This window comes from Anabrus simplex, chromosome 1, assembly GCF_040414725.1.
Source record: "Anabrus simplex isolate iqAnaSimp1 chromosome 1, ASM4041472v1, whole genome shotgun sequence".
NCBI lineage: Eukaryota > Metazoa > Arthropoda > Insecta > Orthoptera > Tettigoniidae > Anabrus > Anabrus simplex.
Window position 1 is genome coordinate 98,592,851 of NC_090265.1, and position 22,835 is coordinate 98,615,685.

Sequence of the window (22,835 nt, forward strand, 5' to 3'; positions counted from 1 at the left end):
CACACTTGGTGCCGAAACCTTGAATACGAAAGAACCTGGACGGAAGACTTATGCTGACATGTAATAAACAAGGAGCTTCACACTATTTATTCCTTGAATCCAGACGATGACAAAAACGAAGGACTAAAATACACACCACGCCACATCACACGCAGCGCACCTTTCTGTGATGAGTACCTGCTCCAATAACTGATTATTATTATTATTATTATTATTATTATTATTATTATTATTATTATTATTATTATTATTATTATTATTATTTTGCTATTGGCTTTACGTCGCACCGACACAGATATGTCTTATGGCGACGATGGGAGAGGAAAGGGCTGGGAGTTGGAAGGAAGCGGCCGTGGCCTTAATTGAGGCGCTCGGGGCTAGATAATGGTAAGCCACACATTGAGCAATATTTAGATTTATACGCATTTTGTATGTGCTAGAGGATGGCAAGCCACTGGCAGAGTGCTATTTGAAGAAACCAAGAGATGGCAGCACACGCTCTGTTGTTATGTATTGCACCAAGACACAGCACGTCATTTTTGTGCTTTAGTATGGTAAGCCGCAGCAAGATGGCGTCTTGCAGAGGAAACAGTGTTAGCTGTTGTTTCGATGAAAAATACATTTGTAAAGCTTATTTCCAAAAGGTACCAACTCCAGAAAAAAAAAATCGAAATCGAGATTATGATGGAAAACGTACGTTGGTAGGTAGCTCCATCGTATGAATGAAAAAGAAATAGCCAAAACGACCTAAATCCATATCAAACAGGGCATTAAAAATCTCGTTTGATGCCAATAAGTACCAAATCCTGTGGCCTGAATGTGCCAATACGTACCGTATCCATGCAGCCAATGAGAGGCCATTTCTGGGTCACGTGAACAGCAGCAAAATGGCCGCGCTATGTTTAAATGACGTGAAGTGACAGTTTTCTTACGAAGCTGGTTTTGTTACTGTGTTCTATTTGTTTTTCAAAAGTATGGAATCAGATATCTCAGATGAGTACTGCGATACTCCTGAAGAAGTAAATAAAGCAAGGAAGAGGGTATTAGCTCCAGATAAATGGAAGAAGACGCGTGCTAACGTGCAAAAATACGAGAGTAAAGCGAGTGTTAAACCAAAACTTTCTTGTTTCCACTATGTCGGTGAGTTTTGTAGAGCCCGTGATTTAACAGAACAAGAAATAGTAGCGTTTCATGGTGCCTTCTGGGAGAATAAAGATGCTGTTTCTCAAAAAAATGTATTGCTTCGTATATTGATGTTGTATCTCCAGAAAGACACAGGCCTGTTTTGAAGAAAATGACGATTAAATATAAAGCTAGAAGTGATAGTGGTGTTGTCAGTGTGTGTAGGGATACATTTTTAAGCCTCCTGAATGTCAATCGAAGGAAACTTGAGAATGCTGCTGAGGAGAAGAAAGAGAATTCCTTTAGTTCAGTACTGGTACTTTGCATTATTTTCATTGTTTTGTTCAATTTTATTAATTATTATTTAAATAATCTATGCCTTCACTGTAAATACCTTCAATCTGACTATTTTATAACTAAATACAGTCAGTTTTATCAAAAATTCTGATGACTGCAGTGAAATTTATGTCTTTCAGGTGAAGATATTTAGAGTTTCAGTGCCAAAAAGTACCAAATCCATAATTTTCTTTGAATATTTCCTAAACCGCAAAAGCTTCAACAGAAATAATTAGTATAACAATGCATTTATTCCATATGAACATAATAAAAGTGCTCAAATGAATTTTCAGTAGAAATTTTACACTCTGAACGTTTTTCCTCTCTCCTGTAAAATATTACTTTTTGGATTTGGTACCTTTTGGAAATAAGCTTCTCATTTTGGAACCGAGACGGAAGCCAATTGTCTTGAGAGTGAATCCTCGTGCGATAACAGTGTTGTAGAAGTGGATTATCAGCCAAATCCATGTGATATCTTATCAACATCAGAGGTAAGCATCAACAACAGGTTATTATGTGGCATGCCATATTATAGTATATGGCAATGTGACTCATCATGACAATGCAGTACATGTAGTACTGTAAGATAACGCTAATATTTAATTGAAGTATGAACTACGGGACTACTTCTAAGATAGTTATAAGGAGCCAAGTAACCATAAAAGACTGTTGGACTAAGATGGGCATCACTAAGTGACTGCTATAGGGGTTATTGTGGCTTGCCATTATACAGCTGTTGAATTGCTGCATTTTTCAGTGCAGTTTCATAGGTTCATGCTAATCGTTTTTTAATTCTTTTTTCTTCCGCAAGGATGAAGACTTAGCTCCCCTTGTTAGAGAGGAGCCCATCTCACCTGCTAAGAATGGAAGGCATCGATGGTGGCAGTAAACACCGGAGTTGAGTAAAAGGGGTAAACGTAAACGCCGGTGTAATCGGGTATGCACTTAAACATAGCTATTAACCAGAATTAAAACTATTAGAAAAATAATTACTTTAATTAAATAATAATAATAATAATAATAATTAATATTATTATTTAGGAGAGCCGGCACAGAATATCGAATTAATATTAAATTAGCAATACGATGTTTCATAAACACATTGTAAGATGGACATTATTTTTTTAAGGGTGAAGAGTACACTGTTCACGGAGACTTCAGTGAAATTAATGTCAAGAAGCATGGCTGTCCTACACAGACATCGTGGATTGCAATCTTAACACCAAAACATAGTAGGCCCATTCCTATACGGCATAAGAAACTGTCTGACGTCATGGACCAGCTTCCCCACATACCTGCGGTGCATCATGGATATTATTTATCTCTGACTCAGTACGAAACAACAGAGCAGGTTGAGGAACCTGAATTAATTGATGGCAGTTTCTTAGATGACGGTGAGAGTGACGTGATCGGTGATCAGTAAAGTCAAATGTTGGCACTGAAACTTTGGTGATAGACAATGCCAAGCCACAAAATTATGTGTATTAATGTTTTTTATACTATGTACATTAGTTAAAAAGGTTCTATTTCATGTTACAATAATACTGTGCCCGTTTACATCTCGTAGACAGCTTTCAAAAGGCGCCGAATGAAGGTATGGCCCATCTGATCTATGAGATACAAGGAATACATATGTAGTGCGATATTATAGAAGGCCATGCATGTCTGGGAACGGACAAATATTGAAGGCACTACGGACAGTAGAGAGTCAAGTGAATTGTTTTACAAAAAGAAAGTAGAAGCGAAGGGATTGTTAAAAAACTTCACTTAAAAATCTGCATCGCAAGAGTATATTGAAAGAAGATACAAGAATTTAGAGGAGATTCTTGAAGAAAAGGGATCGTCGTTGTAAAACAAATATAATTCACCGGCCGACGAACCAGAGTTAATTAAAATATTAAAAAATAAGCAAGATACGGTGATATACGCCTAGAAGGATCCCGAGAGCAATCGCGTCGCATTCTGTAAGGAGGGACCAATTGAAACCCAAGAGAAATACTTTCATACGGCAAGAAGACTACCTTGGTCTAATTCAAGAAAGAAGAAGAATAAATTTTCGAGATTTTCCCAGAAAGAGCCGAAACGGAGAATTTAATCCCGACGAGATCAAAGTTATATCTCAGAGAGCAAGAAAAAGGAATAACAACTGGAGAATTATTATTGTCAGATGGATCATGTCATGACAATTTTCTGCTCCGAAATGTATATTTTGGTTATCGGCAGAAGTAATATGATGTGTGCCTGCTAAGCATGCATGATGGACCAAACTGGGGAGCGGTACATCCTAACCAGATGGCCAACCCATAATGAGGAAGGCAACGGCTAACCAGATGACCAACCCATGATGAGGAAGGCAACGGCTAACCAGATGACCAACCCACAATGAGGAAGGCAACGGCCAACCAGATGATCAACCCATGATGAGGAAGGCAACTGCCAACCAGATGACTAGCCCACATCCTGACCGCAGAGCTAACGACATCCGAGTGGAGGCGGAACAACTGGACCAAATGTAACGACAAGCGAGCTAAGTCTTTACATTTTTAATTACGTAGTTTTTGATTTGCGTATACATTTACTTGTGGCATGTGCTGATAAGTTGGTGATAAAAACCATTTAATTAAGAGTGCAAGTGAATAATGGAAGTGAAGTGTGAGATATTTAAGTCTATAGTAATTTGATCGAGCAATGTAGAATAAGATTCTAGTACATTACATATACGCCACCGCACTTTTGGTCAGAATAACTAATGAGTTACGAGAATTTGAAGGAAGTGTCTTTTATAACAGCTGATAGCAATGATTTGACACATTGTGGAATTTTGATAAATCTTGTATTGGTTATACTAAATGTTTACGTCATGTTTGGTCCGCGCGTCTGAGATGAATGTGTAGAATCACGTACTCTTTGCTCCGCAACTTAAGTGTATGGAACTCAGTTTGGGGTTATGATATATAACGTTATTGAGATGTGTTTATAAGAAAGGCAATTGTGACATATTTGGCATGGTAATATAAGAGTAATCGCGACATGTTGTAGTGGAGGTTATGATAATGAAGTTGTTAGTTGAATGTTGAAATCATGTTACAGTATTGATAACTCGGCGAAATAAATCTAATGAAATGCGGATGTTTATTTATGTGTTACGGAGAGGGCAAGGATTGCCTGCATCTAAGGAAATGCCATGTCACATTTATAAGAGGTAAGGATTTGTGTGAAATGATACATGTACGTGAAATTGAGCACACCGCGGGAATGACCTAAACTAAGGTATGAGTGATATACATTGGAGTAGAATTGAGATTTTGATGGGATTATATGACAATAGTAGATGCTGTATTTCAAGTACGAGAATATTATGATGTATTTTATAACGGTGTTCATGGCCAAATGTAAATATGATATTTATAAATGCGGTAATATATTTCCGAGCATAAATGCGTAGTATTTACATTCTGACTGCCCAAATGAATTGAGTAACTTGCGAAGATGAGAAATGTTATGGAATATGACAAAGGGAAAGCACATAGAGCCTGAAATAGATGTGTATGTGAATCAAAAATTATGTGGAAAGCTAGATAGATAACTTATTTATTCTGACACAGAGTTTATTTGAATTTACATTCTTTAAGAGAATAATGGATAGGGAAATGATAGGCTAGGAGCCAGATTTAACAGGCATTAGGGAAATATGCCTTAGCCCGGAAGTCGTTACCGAAGCGCATCATAGAAGAAAGACCAAATTAAATGAGTTCAGATTTATATTCAAATTTATGTTCAAACTTATGTTCAGATTTATAAGCAGATTTATATTTATATTCATATTCAAACTCAGATCTATTTGTTCATTTTACGTTTTATTCTGCTAAACTATACATTTTATTCAGATCTAATTAGCCTGATTTTGATGATAATGAGCAATCTAAACATCATAACGATATTTGCGTCAACTTAATGACTTGTTTTCAATGAAGACTGTGGATGTCCAGTGATCAATTGTAAATAGTAATATTCATTTTTGACTTTATTTCGGAATTGGTGTAAATAGCTTAACATTGCATTTATTTTTCTTTTCTACGAGCCACCGGTGACTCTGAATTATTATCTGTACATAGTAACAACGCGAATACTACCCTAAATCACATTACTTTTTCCTAGGGCAATCTTTTATTCAATTAAATATTATTATTATGTTTTCTAGAATTTGTGTGTGATGAATTCTTTCCCTTTTACGTAGTTGATAAGCTAGTTGGTAAGCCAAGAAAGTAATTGACTGAGTTGATACCTGATTTGAATTTATCAAGGACTTACATCGTTGGTACCTTAGTCAGGTGAATTAATTATTTGGTATTACATCCTCGGTGAACCGGCATTCTCTTCGAACTCACGTTAAGCGAGACCTAATATAAAATCTTCAGATTTTACTTGAGAGATGGATACCCTGAGAAGAAACTGAGCGGCTGGAAATTATCTGCCTACCCTTTTTCTACATGAGGGCACAATACCTTAATGTATATAGTACCTTATCATTCAACAAACATATCTCTTATGTCCATCACCTGATTTATGGAATATTTTGAACCTTCATATGGCTCTCCTGTAAAATTTCCTCAATGTTGCTTACCATTATCTAGCCCCGAGCGCCTCAATTAAGGTACAGCCTCAGCATTTGCCTGGTGTAAAATGGGAAACCACGGAAAACCATCTTCAGGGCTACCGACAATGGGGTTCGAACCCACTATCTCCCGAATACTGGATACTGTCCGCACTTAAGCGACTGCAGCTATCGAGCTCGGTTTACTTGACATCGACTTGGAGATTGATGTACCGGTGCTTTTTATTGTTTAACGAAATAATAAACCGTAAATGCACATGCTATGAACTTAATAAATTTATTAGGAAATTCGTTTTTTCCACATGTTTACATGATAGAAAGCAATCCTACGTTGCAAAAAGTAGCCATTTGGCTGTGTGGACCAATCAGAGAACATTTCACGCATGAGTACCGGTACGTGACTTGTGCTGCCATCTGGTACTCATAGTTTGTACAACTGTGTTTACCTTAGTGTATTTGCCATCGTATGTATTGTCACTAGAGCTGGGAACGGTAGGAGCGGAGCGGAGCAGTTGTTTTCGTTCTTCCTCCGGAGACTTCTGGTAGTCCTCCGATTGAATTCACTGGCGGAAAATTCAAATGCTTTAATGTGGGCAATGTTGTAACAGTGATCTTGGGTGGAAATACAATTTAGGTGTCAGTACTAATTCCACAGATGCATGTGTTTTACAACGTTTGTCATTGAAATGCTGCAGTCGTTTCAAGATTGCCGCATTATTTGTTACGCTATGAATAACAGATTTTGATCTGCTGAAATTCAGTTTGCAATAGGTACAGGTGGATAGAATAATGTAGACTGAATATTGCCGTATATTATACCCTTGCAAATGCATTTACAATATTATTAATAGTAAAAATGTTGAAGTAATAATGATATTCCATTACATGTAAACGTGTATTATGTACGATGCTCTTACATGAATTATACACGTAGCTCATTTATTACTGAAGAGTAAGAACAGATTCGAATTTTTAAATGCTGTACCGGGCTGAGTTGTTCAGACGGTAGAGCGCTGGCCTACTGAGCTCAAGTTTGCGATTTCAATTCCGACTTTGCTCGGTGGTACTTGAACGTGCTCAAATACGACAGCCTCACGTCGGCAGGTTTAATGGCACATTAAAGAACTCCTTGCGGGACAAAATTCCGGCACCTCGACGTCCCAGAAAACCACAGAAGAGGTTAGTAGAACGTACAATAATAATAATAATAATAATAATAATAATAATAATAATAATAATCTTTCCGTTTACCCTCCAGGGTTGGTTGTACCCTCGGACTCAGGGAGGGATTCCACCTCTACCGCCTCAAGGGCGTTACGTTATTATTATTATGATTATTAATTATATTATTATTAAACACTAACGATAAATGAGAATGTATATATTTCTTATGTTTGCCTCCTTCGTACTTATAAAGCTGTATTTACTACGTCGCTAGCACATCCGTTACGCACAACTACTGGAACTGCAAGCGAGTACACATTCAGTACTGTTCCTCCGGCCTCCGCTCGCCCTCCGAAGCACTGAATGGTTTCTAAGCAAAAGTTTACTACCGGCGAATACCGGATGGAGCGCTGCACTCGCACTACCGATTGCAATCATACAGTAGGAGCAACTGCTTCGTTCCCAGCTCTAATTGTTACATTCCTGCACCTGGCGAGCCGAACATGTCCTCAGACACTCCCGGCATTAAAAGTCATACACATGCGTTGAGGATGACGAAATGTGAAGTCAGCGGATATGGAAAGCAGTGCTCTGTTGAAATAAGTGTGTGTATGAGTTAAGATAGATGTATATGAGAGAGATGAAGGGGTAGGGTTAGATTTAGGTTTTTACTTGTATTATATTTTTATTATTTGGGTTTGTATGGGAACATGTATTTGGGCGTAAGCCTGTTATGTTCAGCAAATAAATGTAACATTCAAATAAAAGCCATACGCCATTTCATTTCATTGTCACGCTGTGGCTCCCTCATCCCACAGCCCTGCCTGCTGATCGACTTGGGGGGGGGGTCCATAGATATTTCTAGCCGACCGCTAACTGCCAGACCTTCATAATGACAATGAAAAACTCAAGAAACTTAAAAGGCAACTCACCACTTTTAGGAATACCGGCACTCGTTTCACAAATACAATAGAGGAAGCTAATAATACACTAGTGTCCAATAGTTAACCATAATCACTAAAGGAGGCCATACCGCCTGATAGGAATGTCAGACGGATTGCTGAACAAATGGAAGCTGACTCACACACCATATGTCACACAACTTGTCCAAAAAAATGTCAGAAAGGTTCTGATAGCTAAGGTACACCTTTGACAACAACTAACAAAACTTGGCAACGTCTTCCACAAAAAAAAAAATGCTGTTAGTAGGGTGTATGGTTACCCATAACGGCCACACATGCTTTGCAGCGATGTGGCATGCTCTGTATGAGATGGTCCAAGAGGTCTTGTGGCAGTCGATCCCATTATTCCGAAAGGGCAATGCGAAGGTCTTGGCGGGCCCTTGGTGGAGGCTGACGGGATGCAATTCGCCTCCCCAATTCATCCCAGGCATCTTCTATAGGGTTCAGATCCGCAGACCTCGCTGGCTAGTCCATGCGATGAATGTCTTCTCCAGCCAGAAATTCATCCACCAGAGCAGCGCGGTGCGGTCGGGCATTATCGTCCATTAAGAGGAAGTCTGGACCAACCGCACCTCTGAAGAGTCGAACATGTGGTCTCAGTACCTCATCTCTGTATCTCCGAGCAATAACAATGTTCCTCGGACCACCCATGAAGATACGCAGTTCCGTACGGATATTCAACATGATGCCACTCCACACCATGCCGCCACCACCACCATACTGGTCTCGTTCCACGATGTTCCTGTGGTTGTATCGGCTAACCGGTTCTCTCTAGATTAATGTGCGACGGGAATCGTTCTGAAAACTGAAGCGGGATTCATCTGTGAAAAGCACATGCCTCCATTCCTTCATGGTCCAGTTTCGATGTTGATGGCTCAACAGTAAACGGGCCAGTCTCTGTGCTGGAGTGAGCGAGACGCACACCGCTGGACGTCGCGCAAACAGCCCTGATGTTCTGAGCCTCCGGTGCACAGTTACACGGGAAACGACAACCCCTGAGACGGTTGCAAGCTCCGCCGACAATTGTCTTGCAGGTGCACTGCGATTTCGTCAGGCGGTTAAGGCCAGATATAGGTCCTTCTGTGGGGTCGTTACCCTTGGTCGACCTGGTACTGGCCTACAACCAACATCTCCTGTATCTCGAAATCGTCTCCAAAGCCGGGAAATGACTTTTTTGGCACATTCAAAGAACACGGTGACTTCGATCTGTGTCTGGCCTGCTTCCAGGCGGCCGAGTATTCTACACTGCAAAACGGGGTCCAAATGGCGCCGTTGTGCCATTATGTTGTCACGTTCACCACGAGGATACACTCCGCACACTATAACAGGAAAAACACGACTGAGGGAATATGGGGCGCAGGCACTGGCTGTGTTTAGCTTGCGGTTACGCCGCTAGTCAAAGCAAGGAACACTCATTTCCTATACAGAGCGAACACGTAAGGTTGATAGGTGCATATGTCGCACGATTTGCGGTCTATTTCCTGTTGCCCTGCTTACTCGTAACTTATTCTTAACTTTTGGACTCTAGTGTACAAATGACTTAAACGACATAGCACACACTGGTGATCGCCTCGAAGAGACCTTACAGTCTTTACTAATATTAGATGACTCAATACAAAATTTCTTAAATGACGCTGAATACGAAGTAGATACAGTAGTTTGCGAAGAATATTATGTACCGGTTACGCCCTGTACATGCATATTTTTTTGAGAGTTGATCGTATTTTATCACCACGCGTATTACTCCGTGCAAGCCTGGTTTGTTTACATTCAGCGGGACGAGCAAGCAAGCTGAGAACAGCTGTATGCGTGACGTAGCCGCAGGGGCTAGTTAGATCACCCGCCTGTCATGCCACGTGCAGCTAGCCTGAACTCGTATGTTCCAGATTCAAGCGTCACACCTTCCGGAACATTCGAAGGAGAAAAAAATTACAACTCCCATAATAATTGTGGTAGCGACTTGATCAACATTTCATCTTAAAGGGAGTTATATAAACGTCGCAATGCTTGAATTTCAAGAAAATCCGTCGAGGGATTCAGGATTCACGGCATATGTGACGTAGATGTCCCAAACCAAATATAAGGAGGGCTCAATATAGCCTGATATCTCAGTCAGTCAGTGACAGTCGAGTAGTCAACGTGGCCTTACTCGCTGCCATTATCGTCGGAAGCTATCTTCGTGTGGTTATAGTATCGTTGAGGAACTCTGAATTTTTCTAAGTTTTTATAAATGGGACTTGCAATATTTACGAGTGGTGAGGAACTCTGAATTTTTCTAAGTCTTTATAAATAAGACTTGTAATATTTACCAGTGTTGGACTTTAACTTTTCGCCAGTGATTATTCAAAAACTTGTCATATTTACCAGTGTGGGACTTTAACTTTTCGCCAGTGATTATTCAAAGACTTGTCATATTCAGCAGTGATGGACTCTAACTTTTCGCCAGTGATTATTGAAAGACTTGTAATATTCACGAGTGAAGAACTCTATATTTATTCGAAGGTTCCATGAGCATAGACTTCTGATCTTTGCTAGTGATCACTTAAAGACTTGTAATTATTTTTCATTGATGAACTATAACATTATTGAAAGTCTTCATGACCACGGACTCGTCATTTCCATGAGTGTTAAAGAGTGGATTCTTGAAAGTCTTTATGAACTTTGTCTCGTGATTTTATTAGTGGTGAGAAAACTCATTATTCAAGGTTTTCATGAACTTTGATTTATTCTGCGAGTGACGAAGAGCACATTTACGGAGTTTGCATTGATTCTACCAACCTCATTGTACTTGGGTAATGTAATTACCCTCAACATCGTCAGGAACCAGCGAAGGTCATCACGAGCATCGGGAACTTGAGGCGTATTCCATGCAACCAACCTGGATGGTCCGTCCGCATCTTGATGGAGTACTTGGGCATCTTCTGGAACGTGTTCCAGCCGGTGCGGCCTGGTGAGCTGGAGACCCGGGCCATTTAAAGGACAGTATGGAAGACAACCCCTATCTACCATGAGGTGATGTGCAATTTATCATGCATTACATGAATAAACTTTTATCAAATCAGATTCAAATTTTTCTTGTAGATAGGAGCCTTCCTCCTGTACCAAGCCCTAGCTATTATTCATCCAGTTTAGTCCTGAGAACTATTCCATGCTTGCGTTAAAAATAAATCGTAAAGTCGGGCTCTTTTACTGGTACAATATTGACTCTTCAAAGCGTGCCATCCGAACGGCTGGCAAACTACTAGGACGGAAACATTAACACACTGTTGTCGCATCAGTTACCACTCCCAGTACACAGGTTCAACCAGCTGTCGACGGGAAATTAAATTACCCACCATTCGACTCGAACCCTTCTCCGGCGAAGTAGAGTCATAGTCGTGATTCTTCAGTCATCAGTGGACAAAAATTCGACTATCTCACACATTGATCAGCACTCATTCCTACGAGGTTATCTAGAAGGCGAACCAAAACTTCTCGTAGATGGAATTACAGTCAGTGCAGATACATATGAACAAAGCAAGAAAATACTTTTAAGCCGTAATGGTGATGAAAACAGGATCTCATCTAGACTACTTGAGACACCTGCAACCCACATTTAGTGACAGCCCAGAAGTTTTGAACACCTCGTACATTGAATGCTAGTGGCACATCCAAGCACTCACAGCCCTGGATTGAAGATGTAGACATATAAGGAAGGATGCTAGCACCTAAAGTCCCTCGCGCGTTTCCTGACGATCTTTGTCACCGTTAGCTTACCCATGCAAAGATGTCAAACATACAAGAAAGCAGCATGGCACACTTGAGTTCCTGAATGAAGAAGTTGAGAGTGCTTTAAACTCTCAGAAAATACGAGGCGCAGTTGTTCTGCTTCATGTTAACACCAGAACCAACAATTTAAAGCAGAAAAGGGGCAAACAAATTTACACCACTTACCTATTTACTCTGGATCGATCGAAACTGGCTACAAACTACTAGGAGCTGAATCCTGGCCTCTTAGACTAGAGAAACAAAGTGTAAGAGGCATATCCCAAAAGCAGAGAGACAATAACGTAGAGCAGAGGTCAATTAAAACGAATGAGGTTTATTAACATAAGCTTAGCAGGAACAGATTAAGAAATGGGCATAGAACAAGCAAAATGGGGAAACACATGGAGTCGAATACTCACATACATAGTTTGTGAAGATACATCAATCGCAATCGAGTCGTATGACTCATCAAACTGGATCTCATGAAATTTTACACTGTAGCAACAGAGGTATCATGAAAAGTGACACATTTATATTCAATCATCATTACCAGACAGTGGTAATTAAACCGTGATCCAAAGTATTTCTTTCTTAGAGGCCAGATATCATAAAGAGGTGAAAGTAGCAACTTCACACAAGAACAAATATTATCACCTCTTCCCAGATAAAGTCAAGGCTTTTATAAAAAGAAACATATCTCCAACAATCTCCATAGAGACTGTATCCCCAGAAATAAAATACGCCAGTGAAGCAATGTTGGCAGAAAAGAAAAGATATATGGAACACAAGGAGGTTAAAAAGGATTTGCCATAGTTACGGAAACAAATAAACATGAGTCAAATGAAACAAGTAAAATGAGAGTAAAATCTCTAAATGAGCATGTAAATCGGCTGAACAAGCCGGAAACAAAGGCGAGATTAAATAAAAATAATGTTAAAAGCTAATATCCGTAAGATACTGAAAAATAACACAGGTCCGACAACCATACTACACACACACATGCGCGCACACACACACACTCACACACACCAAATATGCGAAGCAGAATGAATGAACAATATAAAATCAAGACACGTTACGATAAGAATCGTAACAGCATGACAAGAATAATTCGATGGCTCATGAGCTTGATCTGAGAACACAGATCAGGTATCTGGGCCGCCGAAAATAGGCCTGGCTCAACCAATCGACTCCACAACCAAAATAACTTACACGCCGCATGAAACGATTTCATATCGCATATCAAGGCGAACATGAATCGTAGATCATCAGCGTTAAACCATATTACAGAAAATAAGTTCAAGCCAGACGTCGAAACTGAAGAGAAATCAAAGGTTTCCAACCAAAACCCACAAAACAAACTCATCACACACACGAAACAATAGGATAAGTGCTACCTTTCGCTCAACGTAGGAACCATAACATAATAAGCAGACATGAAGGGAAATGAAGGACACTGAAATAAGTCTGCAAAGAATAATACACAGAAAAGGGATCTCTCAGTAAACAAAACCAGCATAACTATGGCAAGCCAAGGAAGGATAAATACCTGGAGACAGAAGAAATCAATTGCATTGATTCTAAGTAATCATATTCATTGACTCTGGACTGAGAGGTAAAGTACACTGACTGACAGAGCAAATGCAACGCCAAGAAGGAGTGGTTCGAAAGGGATGAAAGTTGGGGAAAAAACAGAGACGGCACGGACGAATAATTGATGTTTATTTCAAACCGATATGCAGGTTACACAATGCGCACGGCATCGACTCAGTAGGATGTAGGACCACCGCGAGCGGCGATGCACGCAGAAACACGTCGAGGTACAGAGTCAATAAGAGTGCGGATGGTGTCCTGAGGGATGGTTCTCCATTATCTGTCAACCATTTGCCACAGTTGGTCGTCTGTACGAGGCTGGGGCAGAGTTTGCAAACGGCGTCCAATGAGATCCCACACGTGTTCGATTGGTGAGAGATCCGGAGAGTACGCTGGCCACGGAAGCATCTGTACACCTCGTAGAGCCTGTTGGGAGATGCGAGCAGTGTGTGGGCGGGCATTATCCTGCTGAAACAGAGCATTGGGCAGCCCCTGAAGGTACGGGAGTGCCACCGGCCGCAGCACATGCTGCACGTAGCGGTGGGCATTTAACGTGCCTTGAATACGCACTAGAGGTGACGTGGAATCATACGCAATAGCGCCCCAAACCATGATGCCGCGTTGTCTAGCGGTAGGGCGCTCCACAGTTACTGCCGGATTTGACCTTTCTCCACGCCGACGCCACACTCGTCTGCGGTGACTTTCACTGACAGAACAGAAGCGTGACTCATCGGAGAACACGACGTTCCGCCATTCCCTCATCCAAGTCGCTCTAGCCCGGCACCATGCCAGGCGTGCACGTCTATACTGTGGAGTCAATGGTAGTCTTCTGAGCGGACGCCGGGAGTGCAGGCCTCCTTCAACCAATCGACGGGAAATTGTTCTGGTCGATATTGGAACAGCCAGGGTGTCTTGCACATGCTGAAGAATGGCGGTTGACGTGGCGTGCGGGGCTGCCACCGCTTGGCGGCGGATGCGCCGATCCTCGCGTGCTGACGTCACTCGGGCTGCGCCTGGACCCCTCGCACGTGCCACATGTCCCTGCGCCAACCATCTTCGCCACAGGCGCTGCACCGTGGACACATCCCTATGGGTATCGGCTGCGATTTGACGAAGCGACCAACCTGCCCTTCTCAGCCCGATCACCATACCCCTCGTAAAGTCGTCTGTCTGCTGGAAATGCCTCCGTTGACGGCGGCCTGGCATTCTTAGCTATACACGTGTCCTGTGGCACACGACAACACGTTCTACAATGACTGTCGGCTGAGAAATCACGGTACAAAGTGGGCCATTCGCCAACGCCGTGTCCCATTTATCGTTCGCTACGTGCGCAGCACAGCGGCGCATTTTACATCATGAGCATACCTCAGTGACGTCAGTCTACCCTGCAATTGGCATAATGTTCTGACCACTCCTTCTTGGTGTTGCATTTGCTCTGTCAGTCAGTGTATGAATCTTTCTGAAATATCATTTATATGAGATGAAAATCATCTCGTAGACTAACGTCTCCATCTTTTTTATCCAAACCATTATTGTCCCCAGATCAGAGATCACACGAATCAAAGATAAGCTAGAAAGAAATGCTTTGGCAATTCTCCGTTAAATAAGGTGCCCTCTGCAATTGGAATGAACTACACGTCAAGTTAGGTATAGAGAATACTAACCAGTCATAACTGACTGATCTATGACATCGTAAAGAATGCGATATCAGTAAAGTAAGATATATTTGCTATTTGCTTTAAGTCACACCGATAGGTCTTATGGCGACGATGGGACAGGAAAGGTCTAGGACTGGGAAGGAAGCGGCCGTGGCCTTAACTAAGGTACAGCCCCAGTATTTGCCTGCATACCGTGGTTCAAATCCCGGTCACTCCATGTGAGATTTGTGCTGGACAAAGCGGAGGCGGGACAGGTTTTTCTCCGGGTACTCCGGATTTCCCTGTCATCTTTCATTCCGGCAACACTCTCCATTCTCATTTCATTGCATCTATCAGTCATTAATAATCACGTTGGGAGTGGCGACCCCATTGTAATAGTAGCCTATATATGTTTCATTCATCACATTCCTGACCTGGTATAAGACTGGAAAACAGGTTGTAGGTTTTCATTTTCATGAGGTGCGGCACAAGTTCCAGACCCGTTCTGCGTATTCTGCGACAATCGAGGACACTGGGCTCAAGAATGTCAACGAATGACAAACCTACAGGAAAAAAACAGGAACACTCAAGAGTATTAATAGATGTTTCCTTTGTCTTAATTGAGGTCATAACGTTCGACAATGCGGAAAACGAGACAAGGTGTCATGCAGAAGGTGTAAGAAGCTACACAATGTGTAGATCTGTAATGGCGAAGACTCGCTACCCACCTCAGTAGGAAAACTTAAGTGTCAAAACTCCGAACTTTATGTATCTTCAGATAGCACAAATTTGGAGAATGGGGCCTACCGGAAGCAGCAGACTTACATGATGTATCCAAGACGTCGGTAACCAGTCCAGTTTTATCAATTCCTCCCTGACTGATTCGCTGCAGCTGACAATCACTGATAGCAAAATTTTATTGGTGAAGACGTTTGAGTCGTCTCCCATAATAAAAATATCTAGACGGCAAGTAAGCTTAGTCACAACGGGATTCTCAACAAAGACAGCTCTCACAGTTACAGCCTTTGAGAGTAACAACACATATTAACCTCATCCAGCTGTGCCGCAAGACAACAGTATACTCATGTCAACTGGTAAAATTAAGCTAGCTGATTCGAATGACGATTCGTCTGAAATACCCACATTCTAACTGGCGCCGCCATTATTGGAAGATAGTGAAGATGGAATAACAAATAAGAGTCTCGCCATCCTTAGTCTTACTTCCAACACTCTTTGGATTGATCCTCAATTGGAATCGTTCTGGCACTAGTGCGAACTAAACCACAGTTCAGCACATTTCACTTTGCTACGAGACAACTGACGACACTGGATATGCATCTGATGTAAAGCTACGAGAATTCTTTGATTGGATAAACTATCGGCATAAAGGAGCACCAAGATCGTACATTGACAGCTAAAGATGGCGCCATTCTCCAACAATTTCACGGCTCCTATCGGAATGAAGAAGGAAGAAGAGTAATGTCACTCCCAATAAAGAAAGATGTACTCTTCACGGATAATCTATCCACAACCGAAATACGTTTCTTTACAGTAGAGAAAAGACTGCAAACATCTGAAGAGTGCAGAATCAAGTACCATCAACAGATGCTGAATTACATCTTAAAGGAGAAAGTTGAATTGGTTGCTGACGATGACACTAGCGAAGACGTATTTCACTTACCCTACCACGCAGTGAAGAAGCAAAAGAAGGACAGTACGAAATATATAATCCTTTTTTGACACATCTTCTCACGATAAACATTCCCCATCATTAAACAACGCTCTGGAAATGGGTCCGAACTTACTACCTGAGATTTTTGCCACTTTATTACGATTTCGGACATATCCCAAGGCAATTGTTTGTGACGCCAGACAAGCATTTCTGCAATTGACTCTTAATGAAGATGACAGGAACTTAACACTATTCCTCTCGTATTATGTGGAACCAGACACGGAAGGAAACTACAAGACCACAAGTGATGTCGTACCTTACCGGTTTACACGATTACTGTTTGGCCTCGCTAGCAGTCCATTTCTATTATCAGCCACACTACGAGAAGATTCAGATCAGTACTTTGAAAGATATCTAGTCGCATCAGCAATATTGGATAATTCCACATTCAGGGCTGACTTCACCGCAAGTGGAGATGATGACAACATTTCCTCTACTTTGAACTCGCTGCATTATTGAAGCACACTTGCGAAATGGGCTACAAGCTCGGAACTTCTGAAAGAGATATGGGAAAGTGAAGGTCAAGAACTCAAGTAAGAGGCAGGTGTACATGGAGTAGACTAAAATGCAGAAGAAGATTGTATATTCACTGATCAGCAAAACATTACAGAATCCCAATCAATAAAGGCAAGAACAAAGCGGAACGTTTTTCGTGAGCCAAATTATACGATCCACTAATATTGTTCATTCCAGTGTTTATCATTGCTAAGATACCCTTCCAAGATCTTTGTTAAGGGGCTCGATTGGAAAGAGATACTGCCAAGAGATCTTGCACAGAGATGGCAATCCTGGACATCGAAGCAACAGTTTATAGGATACACATATTCCCAGATGGATTGACATATGCAACAAGAAAAGAGATACACGTCTTTTCCGATGGTTCAGGAAGAGCTTATAGCGCTGTTTCGTACATACGATCTGCCTCCAACACAACCTCTTCGGCACGATTGGTTTGCAGCAAGACTAGACTTGCACCTTTATTCACTCATCTTCACTGGGAACTGCTCGCCGCATTTATTGGCTCATGTCTGCTTCGCTACTTTTGTATAGCAACTGCTATGGACGTAACGAAGGCCATCATGTGGAGTGATTCGACAGTTACCCTGGGATGGATAAGAAACGATCTTAACAAATGGAAAACCGTTGTATGTAATAGAGAAACTGAAATACTGGAGTACACTACACCCAGCCAATGGAGATACTGGCCAGGAACCCAGAACCCAGCGGATCACCTTACATGTGGTGTTGAAGCACATACGTTATATTCACTCGACAGCTGGTGGAGCGGGCCACAATGGTTTTCGGAAGAACACACGTCTTGGCCTCCCAATGATAACAGCTTGAGCACGACACTACCAAAATCCAAGAGGGCCCAACCTCAAATTCTTGTAGTTACTACGACTACACCTCTCCTGAGAGTAGAAGGATTCATTTCTTACTGGAAATTACTACACGTCACTGCTTCGATCTTCCGCTTCATAGAGTCAAGGGAACAGAGAATATGATGTTCCCATGCATTGATAAATATCGAACTGCAAGCAGCTCGGCATTATTGGATTGGGTATTTGTGTTTGTCCCAACACTTTCATATTCATATTCGGACAACACACTACACTACCAACCACCACAGAAACACGCATTAGTGATTACATCCCTCCATATACGGTTGGCGTCAGGAAGGGCATCCGGCCGCAAAACAGGGCCAAATCCACATGTGCGACACAGTTCGCACCTGCGACCCCACAGGTGTGGGAAAAGCGGTAGAAAATGAAGAAGAAGAATCCATTTGCCGATGCTGTTACTTTCCACTTAAGGAATTCGAAACATGATGGTCAGCATCCTTGTGTGCTGAAGCTTTTCTGATAATATGTAACGTTGTTCTGGCTGATTGATTGGTGATTACTGATTTAAGACAGGAGTCTTGAACCTTTCAGATAGTGAGGACTGCTTAACGAAATTCAGTGAAACCCACGGCCACTAAGCTACTATGTACTGTGATACTTATAATTGGAGGTGCTTTCCAGATTCACATAAAACGCTATTCGTTTGATACTTTACGAACATTCTACGAAAATAAAATTAATATTAAACAGACTGAGGTGCCTAATATAAGCCAATCATACTGCTAGGAATGACTTCACACTCTTATGACGGCCAATTATTTTCATTTGCTTGATAGTGCAGTGTTCCAAGTTACTTTCAGTTTTGTGCTTAAGGGAAGTGATGACTGAAATTTACAATTTACCAGTGGCGGCGATAAGGACCCCGCAGACCCCGCGGAGGGTGGGGGGGGGGGGCATGGCTCGTGAGGGGCCCATGACTGTAATGTATCAACTTTTTAAAAAGCGTAGGCGATGAATATTTTCCTGTTTCATTCTGCCCACACACTCCAATACTGGCTAGTTTCAGCCAGTTCATCACTGCTCTCTAAGAAAAGGCATACTTGTAGCCTTACTACTGTGTGTGAATCTCATCGCAACACTCAACTCCCGAGTTCATATCCGAAACCGGACTAAGTGGTAAAAAGGACATTATCGTCTTCAGCACACTTATGTCAGAGCGTTCGTGTGCTCTCTGGGTCTCTGGGAGATTGCGGGTTCAAATCCCACGTTGCCTGTCTTCCAAATGCCTTTCTCACTTTCATTACCAGGGAAGTATTGGAGCAGGGAACGGTACTCTTACGAGAGCCGCAGACGTCTTCTTTCCGAATTCTTAACAACATCTGAGCTAAAAGTAAAAATCTGCTAATAAGAGAATCGGTGCCTTAAAAAGCGTCATACAAATTTATTATTATTATTATTATTATTATTATTATTATTATTATTATTATTATTATTATTATTATCATTATCATTATTGTCGTTGCGTCGTTGTTATTCGTTGTAATAATATAAAACCTTGTACTACGAAATAAACTTGTAACATTCCTTACAGGAGAGGAGGGGCCTATTTTTAATTATTGCGGGGGGGGGGGGGGCAGCGAGCTTCTTAGCGCCGCTACTGCAATTTACTACTCATTACAACCAAATTTAAAACACAAGCGAATATTAATAAGATATAGAACTACACACAATTTGGAGTTGATTAATTAATTTGTAGCAAAGTTATAACCAAATGTTTTATGTGTTGAATTGAAAATGCTACTTGCGGCTCAGTTTTCATTATTTTTGGGTTATAATTTGCCAGACTTGTCAAACGTACTAGTATACTGCTAAACTTGCAGCATTTAGTGACAATGAAACCGTATACAAAAGAGCCCCTATATCAAAAGTGAAACATGCATTTTATAAATTCACAATCAGTGAATGGTCAAAGCGTGGAACTCAAGTAACAAGGGTGAAGTTACAAGAACAATCTTTTTTCCCACGGCACAGGACCGTTTGGACTGCAGTTTATTGAAACCAAACTTCACCAGCACTCAGTTTCTTTCGGATCACGGAAAATTTAAATTTTATTTATATAAATTCAAAATTAGTAGTAATAACAGTTGTGTTTGTGGAGATGAAGAAACTGCAACTCATCTTATTTTTGATTGTCCATTCTTCAGCAAAGCTAGATATATTTTGGAACAGCACTTAAATTGTTGTACAGTAATGTTAGTCAAACCTATTTTTTGGATATTTCACAAGATCTGTTGTTTGAAAGAATTTTTTAAGTTTATGCAGTTTATTTTAGAAAAAAATTAAGGATAGTTTTACTTTTCTCCCAGTTTAATTAATTGTGTGTGTAATCACTCACTTCAAAAATGTTGTATTATATGTTTGTAATATTTAAGGTAACTAGTTATAACCTACAGCCCTAATATGCTAGACAAAGTAGGGCTTTTTTCATGGATAACAAATAAATATACTGTACTTAATAAAAACTCTGTGTTTTGAAGTTAGATATAAACTATTGGAGATACAAGCTTTTCAGTTTTTCATTATTCATACAATACGCAAAAAGATAGTCTGGGGCTAGTTTAGGAGCAGGGAGGTGAGAAGAGTAATGCCAGGTCAAACGTGACCTCTCTTTGAAGGAGGCAGACGTATTGTTCGGGACCACGGCCAGCTGGGGAGCAGTGTGAACCAGTTGCTAGTCATAGGTTTGTAATCACCCACTGAGTTATCTGTGACAAGCTGCCAAATGTCATCGTTGTTTACCATGGGTCTTTGTTGTGTGTATGGGTGGAACAACAGAAGTGACAGGAAGAGAAAAGCCGGCATCGCTTGTCATCGGTAAGTTGTTTTCTCGCAGGCTAGCATATATCAAACGTAGACACGCGTGTTTATTTTTTCATGGAGAGAACGGCATTGTTTTAAAATATGGATTGGTGTAGGTTCCCTAAGAACGCAGACCGTCGGGCCTTGTGAACGAAGGCAGTTGAAAGAAAGAACTGGATACCTGGTATTCATAGTGTAGTGTGTACAGAGCGCTTTAGCCCTGACCAAGTGAACATTACACACAGTACTTAACCAGGCCAAGACTGAGAGAGAATACGTTCCCGAACGTATTCCCTGCCTATCCCAGCTACTTACATGCATCAGCGCTTAAGGTAATTATCACTTGAGGACTTAAATTAAGTAGCTGATATGTTTTATCGTTACGTTTGGATGACATTCGAAATAATAACATTTTTCAGAAAACGAAGGAACCCCAATCCAGGGATGTTGACACACTCGAGCTAGGTAATATAGTATCGAAGGGGGCTACCAGTGTCATTGATACTGCTCAGGTGCAAAATGCGAAAACATTTCCTATTTTATTACGGGAAGAGCTTTGAACACAATATACTCCTATTATAAACTAGTGTCCAAAAGGTAAGCATAATCACTAAACGAAGCCATACTGCCTGATAGGAATGTCAGACGGATTGCTGAACAAACGGAAGCTGAATCACACACCATATGTCACACAACTTGCCCAAAAGAAGTGTCAGAAAAGTTCTGATAGCTAAAGTAACTTTTGACAACAACTAACAGAACTTGGCAATGTCTTCCACAACAAAATATGCTATTAATAGGGTGAATGGTTACCCCTAACGGCCACACATGCGTCGCAGCGACGTGACATGCTCGCTATCAGATGTTCCAAGAGCTTCATTTGGTTGATTTTATATCAGAGCTAGGAAGGATTAAGTAATTTATTATGGGAATTATTTTCAGTATTCCAATTAATGAATACCATGTTCGGTTCAGCTCATCCTAAATCTTCGAGGTTGAAACAAGGGAGAAGAGAAACCAAAGGCCTATTTAATTTATTCAATTATTGTTTTAAAGTCATAAAGAAGTGAGATTTCAAATTTTGTAAAACAATTCAACTCAAGCCTATAGTACATCAAGAAGAAAATTGTTTATTCGTTAAGTTTATTCAAAAAAGTCCACCATTGTTTGTAATTTCTTCGTTATTTAGACACAAGCCTATCAAGTCACATCCCCTTTTGTAAAAAAATTGAATTAATTTGAATTTGAATTAAATGCCTCAATACAGTTTTATCGGCCTCACGCATGTTTCATACTAGGATACCTTGTGTTCACCCAGCCCCCGTGCCAGCGAAACTAACCAATGAAGGTTAAAATTCCCATCCTGGGATAATAATTCTCATAATTCTAGATTACAGAAGAACCAACGCACGGCTATGTAGGACCAGCTGGGAGAGGGGAAAGCGCGCATCCATGATGGTAAATAGTCATCCTGATGTTCCTTGCTTATTACTCATGGCAGGAGGTGACCCAAGCATCGAGCAAGAACGGAAGATTTCGGAAATTGATAGTAAAGGTTTGGCTAATAGCCCCTATTGAGAGCGATTTCTGCAACCCGGGATGGGAATTTTAACCTTCATTGGTTAGTTTCGCTGGCACGGAGGCTGGGTGTAAGTGTCGTCTTCATAATCATTTCATCCTCATCACGACGTGCAGGTCGCCTACGGGGGTCAAATCGAAAGACCT